We start from the raw sequence: 19,071 nt of genomic DNA, 5'->3' as shown, positions 1-19,071 counted from the left end.
ATCTGAACATGGTGATGGCCAGTCAGATGAGGAAGGGGAAGCAGAGGAGGTTGACATTAACCCCCCATACTATCCCCTAGGGAGGAGAGGGCACCCATACCCTTCAATCCAAGGATTAGCATCTGGGCACCTAGAGATTACACAGGTGGCTCTGGTACCAGAGAGAACACTGGGGGACCCACCAGCGAAGAGGACAGCCTTATGAGGCTGTCCAGAAGACTAGAACTAGAGTCCAGGCTCCTGGCTCTAGAAAAAGAAAGGAGAGAGATGGGTTTAGCACCCATCAATGGTGGCAACAATAACAAAAATAAGGATAGGGAGGAAACTTCTGACCTTAAAATCCCCAAAGGGATTGTCCCTAAATTTGAGGAAGGTGATGATATCACCAAATGGTTCACAGCCTTTGAGAGGGCTTGTGATATCTGAAAAGTAAGGAAACCTCTCTGGGGGGCACTCCTGTGGGAACTGTTCTCTGGTAACTGCAGAGACAGGCTTCTGACCCTTTCTGGGCCAGAAGCATGATCCTATGACCTCATGAAGAAGACTGATTGAGGGATTTGGATTCACCACTGAGGAGTATAGAATTAGATTCAGGGGGGCTCACAAAACCCAGTCCCAGTCCTGGATTGATTTTGTAGACTTCTCAGTGAAGACACTGCATGGTTGGTTAGCTGGGCATGGTGTGCAGGATTTTACTGGATTGTATAATTTATTAATGAAGGAACATATATTGAGTAACTGCACAAGTGAAAAGTTGCATCAGCAATTGGTAGACCTAGGTCTAATTTCTCCCCAAGAATTGGGAAAGAAGGCAGACCACTGGGTCAAGACTAGGGTGACAAGGACAGCCACTGGGGGTGACCAAAAGAAAGTGGTCAAAAAACCTCCCCAAGGGAAAGGTGGTGAGAATCCCCAAGATAAAAAGTCTGAGTCTTCCAAAGGGCCCAAAAACCTGTTCAGGTGGGTGGGACCCAAACTACTCCCTATGTGCCCCAACCATATAGGGGGAAGAACTTTGATCCCTTAAAGGCCTGGTGTAATAACTGTAAGAAGTCAGGACACCTAACTGTAGCTTGCCCCCAAAACAAAGCCCTAAGACAACCAGTACAGCTACTCCTGGGGCAGCAAGCATACAAATGGGATCAGAGGTGTACCCTGAGCAAATCTGGAAACACACTGAAGCAAGTCTAGTCTCCTTGGGAGAAGTGGAGTTTGCCACTGTAGCTGTGTGGCCCCCCAACTTAAAGAAATACTTACAGTACCCCTGGGTGAATGGAACTAGGGTAGAAGCTCTGAGGGATACAGGTGCCAGTGTCACTATGGTGAAAGACACACCGGTTTCCCCTGAGCAATACTTGATTGGGAAGTCTTACCCAGTCACCAACGCTGACAGTGTCACCACTAGTCATCCCATGGCCATGGTAACATTAGGCTGGGGGGGGGGGGGGGGGGTTACTGGCCTGAAACGGGTAGTAGTCTCTCCAAAGTTGCCAGCTGCATGTCTGCTTGGAAATGATCTGGAAACCTCAGCCTGGGCTGAGGTTGAGCTAAAAGCCCATGCAGCCATGCTGGGTATCCCTGAATTGGTGTGTGCGCAAACCAGAGCACAGAGCAAGAGGAAGGGTGAAAAAGTAGGTCTGGAGCCTGAAATAATGGCCCAGACAACCAAGAGAAAAAGAAAGAAGACTGGGGAACCAGCTTCTACACAGCAAAACATTCAGGACCCCTCTCCCCAGGGCGAGGATTTGGATACCCCTGAGGGAACTGAGTCCATGGAGCTTGACCCTTACCAGGTTGAACTCTTGGGCCCAGGGGGACCCTCTAGGGAAGAGCTGTGCCAGGGTCAGCAAGACTGTCCCACTCTTGAAAGCTTGAGGCAGCAAGCTGTTTCAGAAGCAAGGGGAGATGTGTAAACAATAAGTATGAAGTTCCTATCAGAAAGAGAAATGACGAGTCATAACTGTGGGGTTGAAACCAGTGAAACACAGGAGAGCAATCTCCTTGTTGGAAAAAGACCCTCACACACCTGACAAGTAGGTGTCTTGCTTCATCATCAGGTCTGCTCCTACTCGGGCCGGCGCTGCAATGCCCGATCAGGCGCCCGTGATGGGGCCTACTTCACGGAGATCTTTATTCCAAAGCCGACAGGTGAAGTGTGAGTAAGGGTCCTAGTTTAGGTGAATGTGGATTCTAAAGTGAAGTTAAAATAGAGAAAAATAGTCCAATCAAAAATAATTTTAATGAAGTTGGCTACTTCCCTAGTTAAAATGAGAAAATCGCGTATCGTCACTCAATGTTGTGCATTGATACGCTTAAAAAGAGGTCGACATGTTTCTTGCCCTATTATCAAAATTGATGGCAATTCTTCAGGACCTTATCAAGTACTACCTACACATTTTTTGGTGGTGGTCACCCAACACAGCCAGTGAGAAGCGGCCACCTTTACAGCACCCTAAAAAATGTGGGGGTACCTTTGGCATCAACAAAGATTATCAAGTATTAACCCTCATTGAGTCCGTTCCGGGCCATAACGGTACCGGTCGCCGTCGACACTGTAATCTAGTGTCGGTTCCCTTAGTCGAATCACAGAGTTAATCCTACCCCAAACGGAACGGCCAGTCCACACGGTACCCACAGAGCTTATTGGGAAGAGGGATTACTGTATGCTGAGGCAAGAAACCCCACTCCTGGAGCCACCAGGAGGGTGGTAGTGCCACAGAAGTACAGGGAGTTCCTCCTAACTTTGGCTCATGACATCCTCCTAGCTGGACATCTGGGGCAATCCAAAACTTGGGAAAGGCTAGTGAGTCACTTTTACTGGCCCCAGATGCACCAAAAGGTGAAGGAGTTTGTCAGCTCCTGTGTTAACTGTCAAGCCAGTGGCAAGACAGGTGGCCACTCAAAGGCCCCCCTCATCCCACTACCAGTAGTGGGGGTCCCCTTTGAAAGGGTAGGAGTGGACATTGTGGGTCCACTTGAACCTTCCACAGCCTCTGGGAACAAATTTATTCTAGTGGTAGTGGATCATGCCACTAGGTACCCTGAAGCAATTCCACTTAGGAATACTACAGCTCCTGCAGAAGCCAAGGCCCTCCTGGGTGTCTTCACCAGAGTGGGGATTCCTAAGAAGGTGGTTTCAGACAGAGGTTCCAACTTCATGTCTGCTTACCTAACATACATGTGGAAGGAGTGTGGAGTGCAGTACAAGTTTACTACACCCTACCACCCACAAACCAATGGCCTTGTTGAGAGATTCAACAAGACATTGAAAGGTATGATCATGGGTCTCCCTGAAAAACTCAAAAGGAGATGGGATGTCCTGTTACCATGCCTGCTTTTCGCTTACAGGGAGGTACCACAGAAGGGAGTAGGTTTCTCACCCTTTGAACTTTTGTTTGGTCATCCTGTAAGGGGACCACTTTGTCTTGTAAAAGAGGGCTGGAGAGGCCTCTTCAAGAGCCCAAACAAGACATAGTGGACTATGTGCTTGGCCTAATGTCCAGAATGGCTGAGTACATGGAAAAAGCATCCAAGAACCTTGACGCCAGCCAGGAGCTCCAGAAGCACTGGTATGACCAAAAAGCTGCACTGGTTGAATTTCAACCTGGGCAACAGGTGTGGGTTTTGGAGCCAGTGGCACCAAGGGCTCTCCAAGATAAATGGAGTGGCCCTTACCCTATCCTAGAAAGAAAGAGTGAGGTCACCTATCTAGTTGACCTGGGCACTAGCAGGACACCCAAGAGGGTCATCCATGTGAACCGCCTCAAGCTCTACAATGACAGGGCTGACATCACCATGCTGATGGTGACTGATGAGGAGCAGGAAGGAGAAAGTGAACCTCTCCCTGACCTCCTCTCCTACAGCCCAAAAGATGGATCAGTAGATGGTGTGATCTCAGACACCCTCTCTGCCCAACAGCAGACTGACTGCAAGCAGGTCTTGCAGCAGTATGCTAGCCTCGTTTCCCTGACCCCTGGTCTGACAAACTGGTGTACCCATGACGTGGACACTGGTGACAGTGCACCTGTCAAAAACAAAATCTATCGACAGCCAGACCAAGTCAAGGAGAGCATCAAAGCTGAGGTCAGCAAGATGCTGGAGTTAGGGGTCATTGAACCCTCTGAGAGCCCCTGGGCCAGCCCAGTGGTTCTGGTCCCCAAACCTCATCAACAAGGTGAAAAAAGTGAGATGAGGTTCTGTGTGGACTATAGAGGGCTCAACTCTGTCACCAAGACAGATGCTCACCCTATCCCAAGAGCAGATGAGCTGATAGATAAATTAGGGGCTGCCCAATTCCTCAGTACCTTTGACTTAACTGCAGGGTACTGGCAGATTGGCATGGCCCCAGGAGCAAAAGAAAAGGCAGCCTTCTCCACCCCTGATGGGCATTATCAGTTTACTGTGATGCCATTTGGATTAAAGAATGCCCCTGCCACTTTCCAGAGGCTGGTGAACCATGTCCTGGCTGGGCTAGAGTCCTTTAGTGCAGCTTATCTTTATGATATTGCTGTCTTTAGCGCCACCTGGCAGGATCACCTGATCCACCTTGGAAAAGTTTTAGAGGCTCTGCACAATGCAGGTCTCACTATCAAGGCATCCAAATGCCAGATAGGGTATGCATGTGGAAGCAAGATGGCGGCTAAGCGTCTGGCCGTTTGAGCGGGCTGCTCTCCCTCCCGGACTCCCTGTCTTTGAATGCCCCGAGTACCTGACAAACGACACTGCCTTGGTCTCCGTGATGCTCTGGCGACTGCTGTACTCATATAAAGAGCTTTTTCTACACCGTTGCTGTGCTCGTCTGGCTGGGAAACCTGCATCTCTTCCCGAGTTAAAGCCCCGATTACAGGATTCCATGCCTTCCAAGGGATCGTACCGGGCTTCTCGCTCCAAGCAGCTCATCCCGCCGGCGAAGGCGCGCCCTGCCACCGGAGCTGCTCCAGCTCGAAAAGCACCTGCAGCGATGCAGGAGGGGGCTAAAGTCCACACCGATGCCGGTAAAAGAGTAAGGGAAGGGCAAAATTCCCTCTCTGAGGATGCTCAGCTTAAAGTCCTGTCCCTCTTTCTCAAAGCTCGGGGGGACAAGAACCATTTACAGAACGTTATACTATTTGAAACACATACTAGCACCCCGCAATCTTTGGTCTCGCTGCCTGTTTCGGAAGTTAGGATACCGGGGACGGAGGCTTGTTGTCAGAGTGCGGTATCTCACGCTGAATCACCTGGAAACGGCATTATGGGAGCTGTAGTCCAGCTGCAAGCGCTGATGACCCCGAAAACAGTGCAAAGTGAAGGCGTTTCCAGAGATGCACACCTGACCCCTACAGGTATGAATACTATTGATGGATCGAATAATAAAGAGCGTGCGGGACCTGCGGGGGATTCTGTATCATCATTGGGTGCTGCGTAATCTGAGGGTTGTAGTACAGAAGCTCAGGACAAACTGTCAATTGGAGATGACTTTTTTTCTCTGTCTGATCGCTCCTCAGCTGAAAGTCTGGTGAAAGGGTGGCTAGGCGAGGGCAGCTCAGGGGGAGAGGATGGTGAAGACTTGGTAGCCAAATTGAGGCAAATATCTATGGACGATGCTCGAGGGCAATTATCTGCTATGGGGAGCTTACAAGGGTCTGATGACTCCTCAAACTGGGCGTACTAAGACTCGCCAAACCCTCAAATTAATACTCAACCTCTCACAGCGCCACAAGTAGCTGGTACCCTTGATCCTTCTGGTCGTGAGCACCGAAAAATCACGCTTGATAGTATTTATGATGTCATCATGGCGCATAGGGCAGAGGCGCAAGCGGAAAACCTTCATACTCAGAACGCGCTAAAGAAGCTACAGAACTCTACGCAGGGTTGCCAAATCATGTGCTGATACTGCCATAAGAGTTGGGGAAGCTGAAACTCGGATATCCACATTAGAGGATGATGTGGTGTCTCAGAAAAAAGAAATTATGGCACTGAATGCTCATTGGGACGATCATCTATGGAAAATAGGTTAAGACGCAACAACCTTAGAATTCTTGGAGTTCCGGAGGGAAATGAAGGTGCAGACCCCCGGAAGTTTGTTGCGGAACTTATCTCTGAGGCTTTTCCCGAAGTTAGTTGGGACTGGAAGGCAGAGGTCCAGAGGGCCCATCGATTCCCATTTTTCCAGAGGAAACAGTCGGGTCAAGAAAGCCCTTTTCCTAGAGCTATTTTAATTTCATTGAATCATTTTTTGTCCCGAGAAGCTCTTTTTGATTTGGCCCGTCCTACTAAGAAAGCCCATGCCAGGGGCTGTGAATTTTTTGTGCGCCCGGATTTTTGCCAGGCAACGGTGGACCTTGGGTGGAGACTTCGACAGCTAATTCCGAAGTTCCAGGAAAAAGGGGCACAGGTTTTTCTACAAAATCTGGCTAAGCTCAAAATCATTATTAAGGGACGGTCATCAGTGTTCACTGAAGAACGTACTGCCAAGGAATTTTTGCATAAGTTATAGCCAATCTTTTTCTGTCTTTTTATTTTTTTAAAATATTTTTTTTCTTTCTCTTTTTCTGTGGACTCAGAGTTTGGGACTTATATGACTTATGGGACTTATTGGACTTATGGAGGTTTCAATTACTTTCCTGTCTTATTAATTTTCAGAGATATTGAATCTGATTGGCAGAGATCTAAAATGCTTTTTTCTATTATTGACCGATTCATGACTAGTTAGGATAAGTTAGGTACGGATTGGTTGCATTTCTGATGTGGTATAGGGGCCGTGGGGGGGAGGTGGCAGCTGGACTCATCATCTATTGGGACTATTGTCCCTGTGCTTCATGGGAAGGGTAAGGGTGGGTTGGGAGGGGGGCAGCAGGATGGGGTGGGGGTTGGGGTGGTGTTGGGGGGTGGTGATGGGGGGTGTAAAGAAAAATCAGCATTGATGTTTGTGTTAGTGTTACTTTGTTTGAAACAAAAGGCTATTTCTTTTGAAACAATCAGAATGATGTTTATCCGATATGTGGCTGGGTCTATATTTGTAGCAGGATTAAATGGCTTAAAGTTAAATCCGCAAGGCACAAAATGAAAACACTATCATTATGTACCCTAAACATATGTGGGCTGACTGACTTCAAAAAGAGGCAGGTTTTGGCAAAGATAGCCAGAGGTTTCTCCTGGGACATTCTCTGCCTCCAGGAGACGCATATTGCCTGGGCCAACAGGGCGTGGCTTAAAAGAATGGGGATGGAGCTGATTGCTTGTTCAAAGCAATCTTTAAATACCAGAGGTGTGGCAATTATCTGCAAAATGGGGGTTTTGTCCTGTAAGAAATACAAGGAGGATAAAAACGGTAGGTGGGTGATCGTTGAGGCACGGTTTGGTAATGTGGAGGTAGTAACTATTTGTACTATCTATGGGCCTAACTTGGATGAACCTGAAATGTATGATTTTCTCAATTTGGAACTTGCCTTGTGGCCCCAACCTGGTATACTCTGTGGGGATCTTAACATACATATAGATGAGTCAGTCAATATAAGTTTAGGCTCAACATATGTGGGACGAAAACCAAGAGTTTATAAATCTTTATGTAATTTAGCAAGGAAGCAGGGTCTTTATGATGCTTGGAGTAGACTCAATAAAGCACAGCAGGGCAGCACTTTTTATTCTGCTCCCCACAATAAATTGTTTCGGCTTGATTATATACTGGCTGCATCTCCCATCTTGGAGAAAGCTACTATTACTATATTGCCGAGATTAATCTCGGATCACAATCCCCTTGTGTTAAAATTTGAGATGTCTGCTGTGCCATTTTTAAGATCCAATTGGACTTTCGATAGGAAGTTATTAGCAGATGAGGAATATCGGGATCATATTAAATCTTGGTTTCCAGGTTTTTTTTCAGTTAATAAAAATTCGGCTCCAGATAAAGTTGTTTGGGATACTTTTAAGGCTGGTGTAAGGGGGGAAACCCTAAGATTTGTGATACGGAAGCGCAATACTATGAGACAAATTCGAACAAGGTATGTTAGAGCTAAGTTTATTGGAGCTCGAGTTAGCCCAGAAGATTAAAGATCGGTCGGATGTCTCTGTAGTACAAAATAATTTAGCTAAACAGAGGTCTCTAATCTTTCAGCAATATGCCGACGAAACGGCCGCTAAATACCAGACTTTCCGAAGGGAATGTTTTGAATATGGGGAACAGGTGGGGAAGGTGTTAGCCAATAGACTACGGCAAAAACAGATGCAAATCAAGATCGATAAAATTAAAGATATATATGGGTCACTACAAGAGTCGGAGTCTGGTGTTCGTGAGGTATTCAAACATTTTTACCAAAAGCTATACGACAACGAGAAAACCTTAGATCCGGGGGATTACCTGGGGGAAACCCCCTCTGCAGGCTTAGGTTTGGCGCAGAAGGATATTCTGTCCACCTCCATAACTTGGGAGGAAATTGAACTGGCAATGGTATCTTTACCTCGGGGAAAAGCAATGGGGCCAGATATGATCCCTTTGGAGTTTTACATTCTTTTTCAGGCCGAATTGCGGGATGCTTTAATCTCTCTATTCCAGCAAGCATTTAGCGGTATAGTACTGGATTCATGGTCTAAGACCACCATAATAGTTTTCAAAAAGAAAGGGAAGGATGCGCTTGAGCCGGCTTCATACCGCCCAATTACATTAATCAACTCAGATAGCAAGATCTTTTCTAAGCTCCTTGATAGAAGATTAGGAAAGGTTATAGCACCATTAGTCTCACAGCGTCAGCACGGGTTTGTAGCAGGTAGAGATACCACTGATCACGTCCGCCGAATAATATCCCTTTTGGACTGGGCCCAGGTTTCTGAAGTTCCAATAGGGGTGGCCCTGTTGGATGCCGAGAAGGCATTCGACAGGGTTTCCTGGGAATTTTTATGGGCAGTTCTCCATTGAAAAGGTTTCCCACCTCCTTTTATCAAAGCAGTGCAAGCCCTTTACAACTGCCCTGTTGCTTTAATTCGCATCTCTGGGAAGTATTCTGGGGAGTTTAAGATATATAGGGGCACCCGGCAGGGTTGCCCTTGTTCCCCCCTTCTCTTTGCTCTCTATATCGAGCCTCTGCTGATCAAGATCGAACACGATCTAGAGATTATACCAGTTAAACCTATGCTAGAACCTATCAAAGTTTTAGCCTACGCAGACGATGTTGCTGTCGTTACAACGGATGCAGTTAATTTGATGAGACGTATTGAAATTCTGACGGCGGAATTTGGTGCTGTGTCTGGCTACAAATTGAATTTACATAAGACACAAGTTCTCTTCACCGGTACTGGCTCTCTTTCAGGTGTTAATACAGTCACAGAGGCTGTTTATGTGGGTGTTAAAATTGCCTCGAAGGTACAAACCATTGTTAATTTAAATTTTGATCTAATTTTAACTTCATCCAATGAAATGTTAGAAAACCTGGATTATTTACACCTATCCTTATATGGTAGGTGCAATGTTATTAAGATGGTGGTTTTTCCGAAATTTCTTTATTTATTCCGCACGATTTCACTTCTGCTAACCAACTCAATCTTTACAAGGATAGAAAGAATGTGCTCTCGCTTTATATGGGGGTATAAGAGGACAAGGAGAGCTTTTAAAAAACTCAACCTACCAAGGGCGAGGGGGGGACTGAATATCCCTCAATTCCAGTATTATTATTGGGCGGCGATGCTCCAACACATGGGGATTTTGTTTTTTGGCACTCAGTCGTATATAGATCCTGCTGCTTCTCCATCTATATATGAGCTTATTATGGGGCCTGAATCTAGATATTTATTCTCTAAGTTCTTCGAGCTCAGCTATTATAAAAGAACTCGCTTTAAGATTTTGGGGGCTGCAGTTTGGTCTAAAGTTTGTAAACATCTTACTTTAAAGGAATATAACCGATATATGCCTTTAGGAATAATAGGGAAACTCCCTACAATTTTCTGTGATTCAACTATGCGGAGATGGAATACTCAGGGGATCAGAACTATTGGGGACCTCTTCTTAAATAATCAATTGATGTCTTTTTCGGAACTTCTAGAGAAGTTCGGGCTGCAACACACGGACTTCTTTAAACATCTCCAAATCCGACGTTTTTTAGATAAACTCGACTCAAGAGGGCAGATCAGTTTGGAAAAGAATCCGATATTGGAATGTATAAAACGGAGATGTAAGATTTCTCAACTCTCCAAAATTATAATTGCAACCCAGCAGGACGACCTGGTTTACTTTGAGCGACGTTGGGATAGGAGGCTGGGGATAATAGGTGTTGATTTACAATTAGTACTGAATCTAGCTGATGCTGTTATCTTCTCAGGCAGCTTCAAAAGCCAATGCTATATGGCTATTTTTGATTTATACTATTCCCCAGCGAAGATAGCTAAATGGGGAACAAATCGTGGGGATCTATGTCCTAGATGTGCCTTGAGGGCAGCCGATCTGGTGCATATGCTCTATGACTGTCCTGTACTTGCCCCCTTGTTCAGAGAGATACAATGCTTTCTGAACTCAGGCCTTGGAGTCTCTGTTGATATTACCCTCAATTAGTGCTATTTGGATATGAGTTTGGGGTAAATATCACAAAGCGTTCAACCCCCGAGAAGGGGTTTTTGTTTTTATGTATGGCTATCTTTCGTCTATGTATCACCTCCCAATGGCTTAGTCCGGATTCACCGTTGTTTTCTACATGGAAGGTTAAACTACTATTCCTGTATAATTTGGAAATCGCTCTGTATAAACTTAAAGGCAGAAGAAAAAAGGGAATTTGGGTTTGCATTATGGGCCCCAGTAATGAATTGGGTTTGATTGCTCTATTTCTGTTTTCGTGTACTGTTTATGTAATGACAATTGTTCTCCGTATGCAAGTATGATATTATCAATGCTGATTTAAATAAAAAAAAAAAAAAAAAAAAAATGCCAGATAGGGCAGGGCACTGTGGTGTACTTGGGCCACCTTGTAGGTGGAGGCCAGGTACAGCCCTTACAACCTAAGATCCAGGCCATCATGGACTGGATAGCTCCAACAACCCGGAACCAAGTCAGGGCATTCCTTGGCTTGACTGGATACTACAGGAGGTTTGTGAAGGGGTATGGGTCCACTGTGACCCCCCTCACAGAACTCACCTCCAAGAAGATGCCCAAGAAGGTTAACTGGACAGTTAGTTGTCAAAAGGCTTTTGACAACCTAAAAGAAGCAATGTGCTCAGCACCAATTCTAAAAGCTCCAGATTATGCCAAGCAGTTCATAGTGCAGACTGATGCCTCTGAGCTAGGGATAGGAGCGGTCCTATCCCAGACCATTGATGAAGGCCAAGACCAACCTGTTGCTTTTATAAGCAGGAGGCTACTCCCCAGAGAGCAGCGTTGGAGTGCCACTGAGAGGGAGGCCTTTGCTGTGGTTTGGTCCCTGAAGAAGTTGAGGCCATACCTGTTTGGTACTCACTTCCTGGTTCAAACTGACCACAGACCTCTCAGATGGCTAATGCAGATGAAAGGGGAAAATCCAAAACTACTAAGGTGGTCCATCTCCCTACAGGGAATGGACATTGAAGTGGAACACAGACCAGGGACTGCCCATGCCAATGCAGATGGACTTTCCAGGTTCTTCCACTTAAACAATGAAGACTCCATAGGGCAAGGTTAGTCTCATCACCTTTCGTTGGGGGGGGGGGGGGGGGGGGGGGGTTGTGTGAGAAAGTGCCATCTTTCTTGCATGGTATGTCCCCACTTTTTGCTGAATGTACTTTGACTGAGTGTGCCCTGGACTCCTGCCAATCAGGTGCCCAGGGCCTATGTTCCTTCCCTAAATCAAACCAAACCCAAATTGCCAAACCCTGGCCACATGTCAGCCCCTGGTAAATGGTACCCTAGGTACCCAGGGCCTTGTGACCGGGGAAGGCCTCTAAGGGCTGCAGCACTCCTTGTGCCACCCTTAGAGGCCCTGTACCCTTACACACACACACACTGCCTTTGCAGGCTGAGTGTTTGGGTGCACACAAAAACAAAGTCGACATGACACATCCCTGTGTGCCATGCCCATCACCTACACTGCCATGGCATACATCAGCCACCCCTCTAGCTGGGTGCCTTATGCCAATGGTGTGGGCACAGGAGCAGGAGCCCTGTGCCCCTACAGTGCCCAGGTCCATTCCTGAGCACTGTAAGTGCAGTGCTGCCATTTAAGAGTACATGGTGCTGAGAGCTAGTCAAACACGAGCTCCACAGCACCATAATGACAACACTAAAGACTGAGAAGTTTGGTATCAAACTTCTCAGCACATTAAACCCACACTGATGCCAGAGCGGGATCTAATGTACCCAGCACCCCAGAGGGCATCTTAGAGGGGCCCCCTTAAACCTAACCTACAATCCACGTCTGCTCTGAGGCTGCCTAGGCTGCCACCCAGCAGACATGTTGCTGGACCGCTGGGTAGGAGAGCCCCTGCTCTCCTGGGCCTGCAACAATGCACATCCTGGGCGAGGTGCTAAATCTCCTCCCCCAGGATGGGCAGGGGGAAGCTTCAAAGGCATGCCGGCTCTGTGAGCTTCCCCAGGCCACTGCAACCCCCCACTCTGGCGGGAAGCTTTGGCCGGAAACCCCAAATAAGGACAGGGGATGTGCCAGCCTGCAAACCCGACCCCTCAGGTGGGGGAGGCAAGGTGAAGCACATCTCCGGGCTCTCGCCATCTTGAAGATGGGGAGCCCTACCCTATCAGGACTAGGCTACTGCCCCCCTCCCACGGGAGAGAGGCAGGATAGGGGGTGTAGAGCAAGAAGAAAGAAGACCTGCACTGCAGCTGCTAACAAGAGGAAGACACCAACTGCTTTGGCTCCAGCCCTACCGGCCTGTCGACCCTCGAACCTGCTCCTGCTCCAACCCGGCATCTCTTGTGGCCAGCAACCTCACCAACCCCAGAGGACCTGGCTACCTTTTGGCTCTAAGCCCCTGGAACTCCCATGAGTAGAGGCTCTACTCAAAACCTACCTCTAATCCCTGGCAGCAGCCTGGAACCGCGAACCCAGCACACTCTGCACCAGCCAAGCTTGGCCAGTGCCGGAGTGAACAAAGACCACGAGGACGGCCCCACGGCGACTGTGACCCCGAGTCCAGCACCCAAGGACCTCCCTCGACACTCCTGAAGAAGCCTGCAGCCTCAGAAAAAGGTGCCCCCCCTACCGCGATCAACAGAGGGTAAGATTTCCCTACACCAAAAGGCACCCCTGCACGCGGCGCCCCACGGCCCTCTGTGCCCAATCCCGGGGTACCTACCTATCCTCCAACTACCCAACTTACCTCTCGAAGTGGTGGTGGCACCTGAAGAGTCCTCGTCCGAGCTTGCAGTCTTTTTCTAAACCGGAGATTTCCCATTGAAATCAATTGAGCGCCCGTAGGCTCAAAAGCACCCTGCACCCAGCCGCCCGAGTGGCCCTGGCAGTAAAAACTCTACACCTACCTACTTTCCCACTTGCCCTAAGTGACCAGGAGCCCAGCTCCCACAGCCGCGTGGCTTGCCAGTCAGCAGCCACCAACCAAGGCCCCCCTATCCCTCATAGGATAACATTGGGCCTAACTCTCTCTGCACCCGGCCGCCCTAGAGTCGCTGAGGGTGAAGCAACTGTACCTACCTGACCCTGGGGGACCCCTGAGTCTATGCCCAGAACCTCAACTCTGCCAGTCGAGTACTTACCCTTAAACCGATAACTCTATTTTCCTCATAGGGTAACATTAACTGGCTTTTTCCTGAAATTTCATCTAAGTGTGGACTTTTCAAATCTTAAAATATTCACCAAAAATCAGCCGAGTAACGAAAACGAAATTACTCACCTACTCAACCTGGCCACATGTAAGCCCCTGGTAAATGGTACCCTAGGTACCCAGGGCCTTGTGACCAGGGAAGGCCTCTAAGGGCTGCAGCACTCATTGTGCCACCCTTAGAGGCCCTGTACCCTTACACACACACACTGCCTTTGCAGGCTGGGTGTCTGGATGCAAGACAAAACAAAGTGTCGACATGTCACACATCCCTGTGTGCCATGCCCATCACCTACACTGCCATTGCATATATCAGCCACCCCTCTAGCTGGGTGCCTTATGCCAATGGTGTGGGCACAGGAGCAGGAGCCCTGTGCCCCTACAGTGCCCAGGTCCATTCCTGAGCACTGTAAGTGCAGTGCTGCCATTTAAGAGTACATGGTGCTGAGAGCTCGTCAAACACAAACTCCACAGCACCATAATGGCAACACTGAAGACTGAGAAGTTTGGTATCAAACTTCTCAGCACATTAAACCCACACTAATGCCAGTGTGGGATTTAATATACCAAGCACCCCAGAGGGCATCTTCGAGATGCCCCCTTAAACCTAACCTACAAATCCACGTCTGCTCTGAGGCTGCCTAGGCTGCCACACAGCAGACATGTTGCTGGACCCCTGGGTGGGAGAGCCCCTGCTCTCCTGGGCCTGCAAAAAGCACATCCTGGGCGAGGTGCTAAATCTCCTCCCCCAGGATGGGCAGGGGGAAGCTTCAAAGGCATGCCGCCTGTGTGAGCTTCCCCAGGCCACTGCAACCCCCACTCTGGCGGAAAGCTTGGCCGGAAACCCCAAATAAGGACAGGGGATGTGCCAGCCTGCCAACCCCACCCCTCAGGTGGGGGAGGCGAGGTGAGCACATCTCCGGGCTCTCGCCATCTTGAAGATGGGAATCCCTCATAGGATAATATTGGGCCTAACTCTCTCTGCACCCGGCCGCCCTAGAGTCGCTGAGGGTGAACCAACTGTACCTACCTGACCCTGGGGGACCCCTGAGTCTATGCCCAGAACCTGAACTCTGCCAGTACTTACCTTTAAACCGACATCTCTATTTTCTTCATAGGGTAACATTGACTGGCTTTTTCCTTTAGTGAGGACTTTTCAAATCTTAAAATATTCACCAAAAAACAGCCGAGTAACGAAAATACTCACCTGCTCTTAGGTGAGCTCCCAGTGCTGGATCTTGGTGCCCAGCACTGACTCTGAAAAATACTTACAACTGTACTTACCAGTAACCCAATTTTCTCCCATAGGAAATCATTGACTTTTTCTGAGAAATTTCTTCTAAGTGTCAATTTCTGCAATCTTTAAGTATTCTTTAAAAATCGTATAATATCTGAAAACGCAATTACTTACCTGTTTTGGATAAAGGTCCCAGTACTGAGTATAGGTACCCAGTACTGGATTACAAAAGTAACGAGAACATACTGTACCTGCAATTTGAATTTTCTGCCTTAGGGAATCATTGGCTGTTTTCTATGAAATATAGATTCTAAGTGTCAACTTTTAAAATAGCAAAATATTGTCTAAAAATCATCACAGTGATTAAGTCGACTTTTATCACTTGATTCCAAGTACTGACCCAGGAGAAGTGTGGCTCAATGGTTAGAGCGGCAGACCCTGATGCAGAGGTCTGGCCCGGGACCAGGGTATAATTCCCGCTTCGGCGGCTCTTGGATTCAATTTCCCCGGACCTGATAATTCGCGCCTCGGTGCCTATTCTAATCATGGGTCCCACTGTGCAACTCTGGGCAATAGCTTGCTTAATCTCCACAACGGCCCCCACAGCGCTAGGATGCCTGGCTTCACCTTGGGGGTGCCCAGGAGTGGACATCTCACAGGAAAACCAGGAAGGGTTCCACAGCGGTATGAATACAGCGCTACGAGACCCCTGGGTAGAAGTGCGCTATATAAGTACAAATACATTTACATTTACCTGCAACTTGAATTTTCTTCCATAGGGAATCATTAACTGTTTTCTAGGAAATATTTTCTAAGTGTCAACTTTTAAAATAGCTAAATATTGTTTAAAAATCATTACAGTAATTAAGTCGACTTTCATCACTTGATTCTAAGTTCTGACCCAGGACTGAATCTAGGATCCAGTCCTGGAATTCCAAAAGTAATCCTAAAAGTAATCTGTTGCAAATAACTTGAAATTTCCATTGAGCTCAATGCATTATTGTGTTTAAAATAGTGTTGCCTATTGCAACCACTTGTAACGGTTTACAAAAGTCAATTGCATATTGCAAAAGAATTTATATAAAGCATCTCATTCTGAGAAAGTATATTTTAATGCCAAGTGTTGGTTCTAAAATAAAACAAGCATATCTTTTTTTATATATAAATCATTGGCCTAGAGTTCAGTTATTGAGTGTGTGAGACCATTTGCTGACTGAGTGTCTACAACAAATGCTTTACACTGTCCTCTGATACTGCCTTACTGCTCGACCAAGCTACCACTTTAGAGAGTAAGGTAATATCTAACTTTAGCCTCTGCCAAACCCTTGGGGACTGTGAACTCTGTACACCCTATACCTATTAAGGATAGTATATACAGAGCCACTTTCTCACACTGGGGCGGCCGGGTGCAGAGTGAGTTAGGCCCAATGTTACGCGCTTGTGGGAGCTGTGCTCCGGGTCACTTGCTCAGGGCAAATGGGGAAGTAGGTAGGAGTAGAAGTTACACTGCCAAGGCCACTCGGGCGGCTGGGTGCAGGGTGTTTTTGAGGCTGCAGGCGTCCACAGAAGCGTCGAGGTGGGTCCTTGGGTGCCGGATTCGGGGGGGGGGGGGGGGAGGGGGGGGTGGTCGTCCTCGGTGCTTTGTCCACTCCAGCACAGGCCAGGCTTGGCGGGTGCAGAGTGTGCAGGGTTCGAGGTTCCGGGCTCATGCCAGGGGTTGGATACTTGCTTTGAGCAGAGCCACTGCTCATGGGAGTCCCAGATGCTTAGAGTCACAAGGTAGCCAGGTCTGAGGTTGCTGGCCGCAGGAGGTGCCAGGATTTAGCAGGAGCAGGTTCGAGGGTCGACAGGCCGGTAGGGCTGAGGCCAAAGCAGTTGGTGTCTTGTTAGCAGCTGCACGGCAGGTCTTTTTTCTTCTTGATCTTCTTTGTTGTTTCAGAATCTGGATCTAAGGATGGAACGTTCAGGGTGCCCCTAAATACTAAATTTAGGGGTGTTACAGGTAGGTAAAGGGCAGGGACCACTGGGTCCCTACACTGCCACTCTCCTGTGGGAGGGGGGCAGTGGCCTAGTCCTGATTAGGCATGCCTTTGAAGCTTCCCCTGCCCATCCTGGGGGAGGAGACCTAGCACCTCGCCCAGGATGTGCATTGTTGCAGGCCCAGGAGAGCGGTTGGCTCTCTACCCAGGGTAGATGGATCAAAAGCACCCTGGACCCAGCCGCCTGAGTGGCCCTGGCAGTGCAACTTCCACTCTAACCTACTTCCCCATTTGCCCTGAGCAAGTGACCAGGAGCCCAGCTCCCACAGCCGCGGGGCCTGCTAGCCAGCAGCCACCAACCACCGGCCCCCTGCCTCCCATGGGATAACATTGGGCCTACCTGACTCTGCACCCGGCTGCCCCTGTGCAGCTGAGGGTGTAACAAGTGTACTTACCGGACCCTGGGAGACCCCCGAGTATATGCCCAGCACCTTAACTCTACCAGTCGAGTTCTTACCCGAAAGCCGATAACTCACTTTTCTTCCATAGGGTAACATTGGCTGGTTTCACTTGAAAATTCTTCCAAGTGTGGAGTTTCTAAACTTTAAACTATTCACCTATAATCAACCGAGTAACAAAATCGAGAATACTCACCTGCTATTAGGAGAGATCCCAGTGCTGGAGCTTGGTGCCCAGCACTGACCCTGAAAAGTAATTACAAACATACTTACCACTAACTCAATTTTCTCCCATAGGAGACCATTGACAGCTTTTCTGTGAAATTTCTTCTGTGTCGATCTTTGCAAACTACAGATGACTTACCTGTTTTAGATAGATGTCCCAGTACTGAGCCTAGGAGCCCAGCACTGGATTATAAAAGTAACAAGAACATACTTTATCTGCAACTTGAATTTCCTCCCATAGGATAACATTGCCTGGGTTTTGCTGAAAAAGTTTTTAAGTGTCGATTTTGCAAACTTACAAATATTCGTTAAAAATCGCCTGTATAACTAAACGCATTCTCTCAACTGCTTACAGGCGGTACACTAGTGCTGGATCCAGGATCCAACACTGAGCTAGAAAAAGTAACAAACCCACTTACCTGCTATGTAAATTTCCTCCCATAGGATAACATTGGTAATTTGATCAGAAAAAGTTTGTGTCAACTTTTAAAATACCAAAATATTGCTTAAAAATCACAACAGTAACTAAATCGTATTTACTCATCTGTTTCAAGGAACTGTCCCAGGACTGAATCTAGGATCCAGTCCTGGAGTTAGAAAAGTAATCCTAAAAGTAATCAATTGTATATAACTTGAAATTCCCATTGAGTTCAATGTATTATTGTGTTTGAAAATGTGTTGCCTATTGCAACAAACTATTGCATTCAAAAGTCAATTGCCTATTGCAAAGTATTTAACTAAAGCATCTCATTCTGAAAGAGTATATTTTGATACCTATTGTTGGTTCTAAAATAAAACAACCATATATTTTTATACACAAACCATTGGCCTAGAGTTCAGTTCTTGAGTGTGTGAGACCATTTGCTGAGTGAGTGTGTGCAACAAATGCTTTACACTGTCCTCTGATACTGCCTTACTACTTGACCAAGCTACCACTTTAGAGAGTAAGGTTATATCTAACGTTAGCCTCTGCCAAACCTCTAGGGATTGTGGACTCTGTACCTATTTGGGAACAGTATATACAGAGCCACTTTCCTACAGCCTGTCCTTGGTTGGCTGTGTCCCCCCCATCTTCAAGATGACGTGGACAGAGTTGTGCTTCACCTTGCCTCCCCCACCTGAGTGGTGAGTTGGCAGAGGTGTGCACACCTCTCCCCCTCACTGGTTTTTCCCACCAGTTCTCCCGCCCAAAGTGGGAGTCAGAACCAGTGGGGACCAGTTGCTGAGAGCAGCAAGTGACCTGGGGAAGCTCACAAAGGTGGCAAGCCTATGAAGCTTCCCTTCGTGAACCCTGCCCATCCTGGGGGAGCAGGCTTGGCACTTCTTCCCAGGATGTGCATTGTTTTAGGCCCCAGAGAGCAGCAGGCTCTCGACCCATGGTTCCAGAAACATGTCTGGTGGTGGTAGCTGAAAGCAGCCACTCAGCCTGGACACTAGTGGCAGGTTA

At 47.7% G+C, this 19,071-nt stretch overlaps 1 protein-coding gene across 2 annotated transcripts in view; it reads right to left on the bottom strand.

Annotated features, from left to right (window-relative positions):
* The window catches only part of KMT2B (lysine methyltransferase 2B), a 694,916-nt gene that overhangs the window by 220,009 nt on the left and 455,836 nt on the right, over positions 1-19,071 (bottom strand). The gene's annotated exons all lie outside the window — the stretch shown is intronic.

Source organism: Triturus cristatus, chromosome 7, assembly GCF_964204655.1.
Source record: "Triturus cristatus chromosome 7, aTriCri1.1, whole genome shotgun sequence".
In the NCBI taxonomy this organism is placed as follows: Eukaryota; Metazoa; Chordata; class Amphibia; order Caudata; family Salamandridae; genus Triturus; species Triturus cristatus.
Note: the sequence above shows the minus strand (reverse complement) of the source record. Positions and strands in the feature narration are given on the sequence as shown.